This window comes from Pygoscelis adeliae, unplaced genomic scaffold, assembly GCF_000699105.1.
Source record: "Pygoscelis adeliae isolate BGI_AS28 unplaced genomic scaffold, ASM69910v1 Scaffold306, whole genome shotgun sequence".
NCBI lineage: Eukaryota > Metazoa > Chordata > Aves > Sphenisciformes > Spheniscidae > Pygoscelis > Pygoscelis adeliae.
In genome coordinates, this window is record NW_008825072.1 from 44,467 (window position 1) to 53,089 (window position 8,623).

Here is an 8,623-nt window from a genome sequence, read left to right on the forward strand (position 1 = left end):
CAAACATACTCCTTTCTCTCCACCGCCCAATTACTCACTATTTTTCTGACCGCATGGGAAGCACAATACCAAGAAAAAGTTGAATCAATGATTTAACCCCAATATTGAACTTTCATTAGATTGATAAGATAATTAAGAATATTTTCAGAATGCCATTATGCGTTGCTTTAATTGTTTTCTTACTTGTTTTATATTGCTAAGATATGAGGTGAGTAGGAACTCTAGAATGCCGTTCCCAACTATATAACCTTAAATACATCTATACAGGGAAGAAAGAAAAAGGAGGCTTAAGATAGCAATTATGACTTTACATATCAGAGCAATTTCACTGAAAATTCCAGGGCCAAAATCATTGTGAAATTGCGAGGTGTGTAACCACCATTATTTCAGAAGTATTGGTGTCATTCTTGTGCATAGCAGTGATTTAGGCCTGGGGTAATGGGAGACACCATAGTTTACTGTCATTGCTAATTTAGACAGTATGAGATGAACATGAAAAAATGGAGAAAACGGAAGAAAAGTAAAATCTGCCTCTCCCCAGACTTGTCAATTCTAGTCTTTCATCTCCCCAGTGTATCTCAGGTATGACTTTTTTTATTTCTTTCTTTTATTTTATGTCACTTCTAAACAAGAAACTTAGCTGGGTAAACTGCCCACCCCATTGGCTCTAATAGTAAACTATACTAGATAAAGACCTGATTTTTTTCAGGACGCTTGAATCTTATATTTTATTCAAAGATACATTAACAACGTTGGTAAATTCTGTTGTAAATGTAAAGGGAAGTTTACAATTTTGAAAGAGAGAAAGCATTTGGAGAAAAGAAATGTCTTATCTATTGTTTGTCCTCCTCTCCTTCCTTTCTCTTTTCATTTAAAGGTTGATTTTTTGTCCTCCTGTGAAATTTAACACAGAGCCAAAATTGCTGAAAATATTTTCTTTTAAAATGCACTTTGAAATCTCTTCTGTTGAGTTTGTGTGTTCCAGTCCTTACCTGAAGTTCTCTTCTTCACAGCTTTCAAATCGCCCACACAATCTTCAGTGAATGCAACAAGCTTAAAAAGCTGTGTCAAATAGCCCGGTTATGAGCAAGGCCAATGTTATGTTGCCTAGATGGTGATACACTGTGTCTTGTCATAAAAACAGAAGTTATAAAATGATAAATTCCTGAATGGTAGCCAGAAGAACATGAAAAGAAAAAAAAAGGCCTGATTCAAAAAACAGGTAAATGACTATAGAGATAATATTTCTAAGAAAGAATTTGGCCAAAATTATATGAGACAAATGTCTTTGTCTTATTTTTGTTGTGCTCTTTAAAGAGGGGTGAATTTTATTTCCTTAAATTCTTTGTACCAGTTTAAAAAATAAGTTGACCACAGCATATTTTGACACCTTTTGTATGGCTGGAAGGCTCTTCTGGGAAATAATTGCATCAACAGAGTAACCTTTAGCTGGACAAATACTTCCTTGACTTCAGAGGGCTCCAGCAGGTCAGGCATAGCAGGTTTGGAATATGATTTTCAGCAGACCTGTTCACCTTAATAAGGCTACTTTTACTGAGTAAATATTGCAGATCAGAGAGAACACCTTAGCACACATTTAATAACAGCTTACACATACATGTCTAGATCTTAAACTTCTTTAAAACCACAGGAGGATTTATATTGACTTCAGAGTTTTTTCCCTCTGAGCTCGCTTTAGTCTATCTGGAAGTTCAAGAAGCATCAATAAGTTCAAAATTCCTTGACATTTTTGAAGGTTTTGTGTCACAAAGCAAACTGCATTTTAACAAAGCCTTGTTTGGCTGTTTTGCCATTCTTTTATTTGCCTTTTTAAATAAAATGAAAGTAAAAGTTGAGGTAGGTCTCTGATGCAGAACTGGCAATTCTACATTTCTCTGTGGCTTGCACAGCATGTTGCAAACAGGTAGTTTAGCACATAAATGATATAAGAAAAACATATATGACTTCTCTTTTGTCCCTTGAAGTCTAATGGGGGGACTTTTTAAAATATATATAAACATCAGTCAAGTTTGCATCAGGCCCATGGGGTTCTAGATATGAAAGAATCTCTCAGACAGGATTTTTTTCACTTCAAGGGGTCTGTCACTGCGTTTTGAAGCTCTTAACAGACAACTTCTAAGGAAAGGATGAGGATTCTGTGCTGTCTTGTAAATTACTTCAAGTGGGTGGATCGCCTATTTTATTTGCCTCACACTTAAACCACTGCTGAGCGAAAGCTGCCTTCAGATAGCTTACGCAAAGGAAGGAGCTTTAGGGGGATTTCCAAGTGACAAGCACCATTACTAATAAATTGTCTCAGAATGTAAAAATGTGACCCTCTCAGGTGGTTCAGCCACAATGTTTGCAAACTGTGACCAAGTATCGGATTCCTGCCTTTTTGCTAAGCGCTCGCCATGGAACAATACAGGGCTGCGACTTCTCGCTCCAGCTCTGATTGTGTAGACCGTAATTAAGGATTTGGACGAGGATGAATGGCAAAGAATGCCACTGTGCAATTGGCTGTAACCAATGCAATCTGAACTGATCCTGTATCTGGGGGGAAAAAAAAAAGGAAAAAAAAAAGAGAAGGAGGGAAAAAAATGACCTCTTGTACCCTCTTCCGTGATCCGTGTATGTAGTTAGCACGGACTCCCCTGCCAGGCTTTTCATCGCTGTGCTTTTAAAACTATTAGCTTGCTTTGTAGTCTTAGCAAGACATACATTTTTGAGCTATCATAAATGAAATCTTAGAAGATACCTTTCAACATATGCCAGGCACAGTTAAAAAAGAAAAAGACCATTATGGTTCTTTAAAGAAGGGGAAAAAAACCTCAGGGTGAAATGGTGCAGACATTTTGTAGAATATGGAAAGTTTGAAAGAAGTTAACATAGAATAAAGGGACACAAGAAAACATGTCTGTGTTACACAAAGAGGAGACAACTTAGATAGACTATAGTTTTAAGAGGATTCTTTCCCCCTATAAATTAGTTTTCATGTTCTGTGGTAGGTCAGGTGATGCCACTTTGTCTGCCACTAACTTGCTCCTGATATTCTTTGCTTTAATAAAATTCAGAATACATTACCAAAGGGTTGTCTGGTACAATCCAGCTGTTATCTGCTGTCATAGGAGAAAATATATGACTGGAAAGAATGTATATCTCAATTTATTTAGGAAAAATTGGGTTTATGGTTTTTCCAGTGAAAATTTTGTGTGGCATTTGGATAGCACTATGTGGAACAGATTCAGCCTCTCATCTCCCAGATTTCCTCAGTATACAGTGAGATGTGCCCAAATTCTTCACCTGAATCTGGATCTCTGAGTCTAAACGTAGACCAGACATAGAACTTTTATGATCCACATTCACTGTGGAAAGGGGGTTTTATTGTACTAGTTGTGTTTTGTTAGGACCTTGAAGGTGGGACATTGCGAACTGGGTGGGTCAGAACTCTCCTGCACTCATATGCTGGATGCTAAGGTTTACTGATTTCACTGAAAAACAAACAGGCAGATTTTAATGTTTTAGATCCTGCTTGTAGTCAGGAGTGGTAGAAACCAAGTTCATTTTGCAACAGAGGGGAACATATATATACCAGTGGCGTATGTCTGGGGCACACTGAATCAGAGTGGGGAGGACACCAAGATCTTTTTCTCTTTTTATAGTAAACAGCTGGGAAATGTGGAGGAGTCGGGGCCCCTCATGGTACAGATGCTTCTCTCTTAAAGCAATAAACAATAAAAATCCTGTAAGAAAATAAGTAGCTGTTTTAACTGAAAAAAAACACAAATAGTGAATTCAGTGAGACACACAAGCAAAGGTTCATTTATGGCATAGTTATAGAGTATACAATACTTTGATTTCACTTTTCTGGCTTTATTTCCCCTGTGGTTTTTTGTTTTCTTTTCTTTTTTAGTCATGCACATTTATGGGGGGTGGGGGGAGGAAGGGGGAGAAAAAAAAACAACAAACTCTTTTTCTTTTACTCTTCTGCTTATTGGAATAGACACCTCCTTAAAGTCTTACTCTCATTACTCTCTGTAATGGTATTTAATTTACCTGTGCCAATTCTCTGGAGTTAAATACACTTTAAAAAGAACACCTTGGGCTTAGGACTCCTGACCCCTGATCTCATCCAGACTGTCCCCTATGCAGGATAAATCCATGAAGGGAAAAAGATTCCCACGGACAAGTAATGATAACTTCCACCTCTTCTTAGCCGGGAAAGGGATCTTTCAGGAATGTGCCTTTGACCATACCATAATGGTAAACTCAGCCTTGCATTAATGTGACCTACAACAATCACAGTATGTGTCAAACTGATGGTCGTACTCACGCCTTTACCATCTGACACGTCTGAATACATTTTCATGGACCCTCCCAACCACTCCTCTATCTTGAATCAACATGTTCAATATAATATAGATTGTATATGCAGATGTTAATATTGTCTGTATAAATTAAACTGCCAATCTACTACAAAACTACCAGTGGGAGTAAATTTATTCCTTACAATATTCCTATTCCTTATTTGCATCTAGTCCTTATTCAAAAGCATTGCATATTTTCCATAAGATCCAAGGCATAAGGATGTATCTTCAAATTGAGACTCAGGGGTTTTGCTCCGCAAGATGAAGTGGATGATTAGAGCCTATATTTTTACAAAGTATATTCACAGCTATCAGCGTGACAGACCTTTGTGCACTTCAAACTTGCAGGGTCTTAGAGATAAGGTTTTTTTTTCCTACCATATTTTTGTAAAGTACAGAGCATACGAGGGTCAGTGATCTTTGGTTGATAGCTGCACAGTACAGTGTATGAAACAAACAAAAAAAATTTCTTCTGGAGAAAATGTTTTGATGTGTTTTGGCAAAAAGAAATAAAAAGGGGGGAAAAGAGAAAGGGGAAGGGGAAGAGAAAAGGAAAGGGGAGGGGAGCAGGTCACCAAAAATCATGCATCTGCAGAGGACAGTAGAAATATTTTTGTATTTCTCTTTTGAAGCATGGACTGTGTTTTATTTCTATGTTTGTCACATTCTGATCTTCAAAACTCTTTAAACATGGGCACAAAGTTAACCTTGGGGCAAGTTCATCTAATGAATGATACTAGACACATGAATATCCTGGATCATTATGCCAAACAAACATTTCACTTCACTTTCCATTTATCTCTTCTTTAACTTCAGCAAAGTGTTTGACACTGTCTCCCACAGCCTTCTCCTAGACAAACGGGCAAGATTGGATAGGTGGTCTGCGAGACAGGTAGGAAATTGACTAACAGGATTTAAATCAGAGAGTGGGGATAATTTTTACTCAGGCTGGCAGCCTGACACAAGTGAAGTCCCCCAGGGGTCAATACTGGGCCCCATGCTGTTCAACATCTTCATAAATGATCTGGATGATGGGACTGAAAGCACCCTCACCAAATTTGCTGATGACACTAGACTGGGTGGTGAGGTGGACACATCAGAAGAGAGCGCCATCTTACAGAGACACCTGGATAGGCTGGAAGAGTGGGCTAGCAAGAACATATGAAGTTTAACAAAGACAAGTGCAAGGTCCTGCACCTGGGATGACATAACCAAAGAGTCCAGTACAGGCTGGGATCTGTGTGGTTGGGGAGCAGCCTTGCTGAAAGGGATCCGGGGGTCTGGGTCAACAACAAGCTGAACACGAGTCAGCAATGCGCTGCTGCAATAACGAAGGCAAATTGGATCCTGGGCTGCATCTGCAGGGGCATTACTAGCAGAGACAGAGACATGATCATCCCACTCTACTCAGCACTTGTCAGGCTGCACCTGGAGTACTGTGTCCAGTTCTGGTCCCCACAATTCATAAAAGATATGGAAAGACTGGAGAGGGTCCAAAGGAGGGCCACAATGATGATCAAAGGGCTGAAGAACCTGCCCTATGAGGAAAAAGTGAAGGATTTAGTTAGGTCTTTTCTCCTTGCAGACAAGAAGGCTCAGGGGAGACCTGAACACAGTATTCCAGTGCATAAAGGGCAGCGACAAAGAGGACAGAGGCTCTCTCTTCACAAGGAGCCACATGGAGAAGACAAGGGCAATGGGTACAAGTTGCACCAGGAGAACTTTCATCTCAATATAAGAAAGAAATTTTGTACAGTGAGAGCAATCAAACACTGGAACAACCTCCCCAGGTACATGGTAAACCTCCCATCACTGGAGGTTTTCAAGATGTGACTGGACAGGATGCTAGATGATCTCATCTAGGCTCCCTTTCCAATGAAAGGCTAGACCAGATGTTCTTTTGAGGTCCTTTCCAACCTGGGCTGTTCTGTGATTCTATGATTCTATGATTCTATGATTCTATGATTCTATGATTCTATGATTGATTCTATGATTCTACGATTCTCTTCCTATTTATTATTCTTTTAGTCAGTAAGGAAGATATTTCTATTATAATATGATCTTTCTCATTGAGAATCTCAATGAATTAAATAAAAACCTTATTAGAAATGTTTGTTTCTACAATAATTAAGTGATTTTGTATAGCAGATGATAAAACTAGTTAAGTGAGAGGTTAGCATGGAGACTAGACTCATATCTCCATAAACCAAAATATTTTTATATTTTGGAAAGAAAAAGAGATGTGAGAAAAAAACGGTCTACTTCATCAAACAGTTGCAAACCACATCTTCCAAGAGAGGAATTATATTCCCTAGTTTAGAATATTGACTAACCTTAAAAATATACAGGGTAGTTCCTTACACTGGATGCACACATTCATTTAAGGGGATACACAGCAGTGGAAAGCTGCAGGATACTAGTACTGGGAAATAAGAGGATTTTTAGTAGTTATCAGTTCTGCTTAGCACAGGTGAAGATGACCAGCCATAAATAAGTTCTCAATACTGTAAGTTTGCCATTATGAGATGGTGCAGTCCAGGATCCTGCGAGGAAGGAGCAGGGTTACAAACAGGATCATACTCCTGGACTTCAGGAGAGCAGACTTTGGCCTCTTCAGGGATCTGCCTGGAAGAATCTCAGGAGATACAGCCCTGGAGAGAAGAGGGGTCCAGGAGATCTGTTTGATATTCAAGGATCACCTCCGCCAAGTCCAAGGAAGACCCATCCTGATGAGCAGGAAATCAAGCTAAGGTGGCAGGAGGCTTGCATGGATATGCAAGAAGCTCCTGACTAAACTTGGGCATAAAAAGGAAGTGCACAAGAAGTGGAAACAGTGGCAGGGGGACCAGGAGGAGTATGGATACACTGTCCAAATGTTGAGGGATGGAGTTGGGAAAACAAAAGACCACATGGAGGTGAATCTGGCAAGGGACATGAAGGGTAAAATGATGTGCTTCCACAGGTATATCAGCAACAAAAGAAAGAATAGGGCAAACACAAGCCTGCTGCTGAATGGGGTAGGGGCCCTGGTGACAAAGGACACAGAAAAGGCTGAAGTATTCATCACCTCAGTCTTACCGGTAAGACTTACTGGTAAGACTTACTCAGTCTTACTGGTAAGACTGACCTTTGGCAGTCCCAGGCCCCTGAGACCACAGGGAAAGTCTGGAGCAAGGAAGACTTACCCTCAGTGGAGGAGGACGAGGTTAGGAAGCACTTAAGCAAACTGGACATATAGAAGTCCACGGGCCCTGATGACACTCACCTATGAGTGCTAAGGGAGGTGGCAAATGTCATTGTGAGGCCACTCTTGATTAACTTTGAAATGTTGTGGCAATCAGGAGAAGCTTCTGAGGACTGGAAAAAAGAAAATATCACTTCTCGACCTAAGGAGGGCAAGAAGGAGGACCCAGGGAACTACAGGTTGGTCAGCCTCACCTCAGTTCCTGGGAAGGTGATAGAGCAACTAATGCGGGAAACCATTTCCAGGCACATGAAGGACAAGAAGGAGATCAGGAGTAGTTAGCATGAATTTACAAAGGGAAAATCATGCTTAACCGACCTGATGGCCTTCTACGAAGAGATAACTGCCTTGATGATACGGGGAGAGCAGTGAAAACAGTTTATCTTGATTTTTGGTAAGGATTTTGATGTTATCTCCCCTAACATCTTCATAGACAGGCTGCTCCAGTATGTTCTACATAAGTGGACAATGAGGTGGACTGAAAACTGGTTGAACTGCCGGGCTCAAAGAGTTGTCATCAGCAGCATGAACTCCAGCCAGAGACCAGTCACAATTGGTGTACCCAAGCATTGATACCAGGGCCAATACTGTTAAATTGTTAACTGTTCCTTAAGGAGCTGGATGATCAGACCAAGTGCACCCTCAGCAAGTTTGCAGATGATACAAAACGGAGGAGTTGCTCATATACCAGATCTGTGCTGCCATTCAGGGGGACCTCGACAGGCTGGAGAAATGGACCAACAGAATGCTCATGAAATTCAACAAAGGAAAATACCAAGTCCTGCCCTTGGGGAAGAGTAACCCCATGTACCAGTACACACTGGGGACCAACTGTGTGGAAAGCAGCTTTGCAGAGAAGGACCTGGTGGTTCTGGCAGACAGCAAACTGAACAGGAGAGCCAGCAGAGCCTTTATGACAGAAAAGACCAAAAGCCTCTTGGGATGCACTAGGCAGAGCATTGCCAACAGGACCAGGGAGGTGATTTTTCCCCTCTACTCAACATTGGTGAGA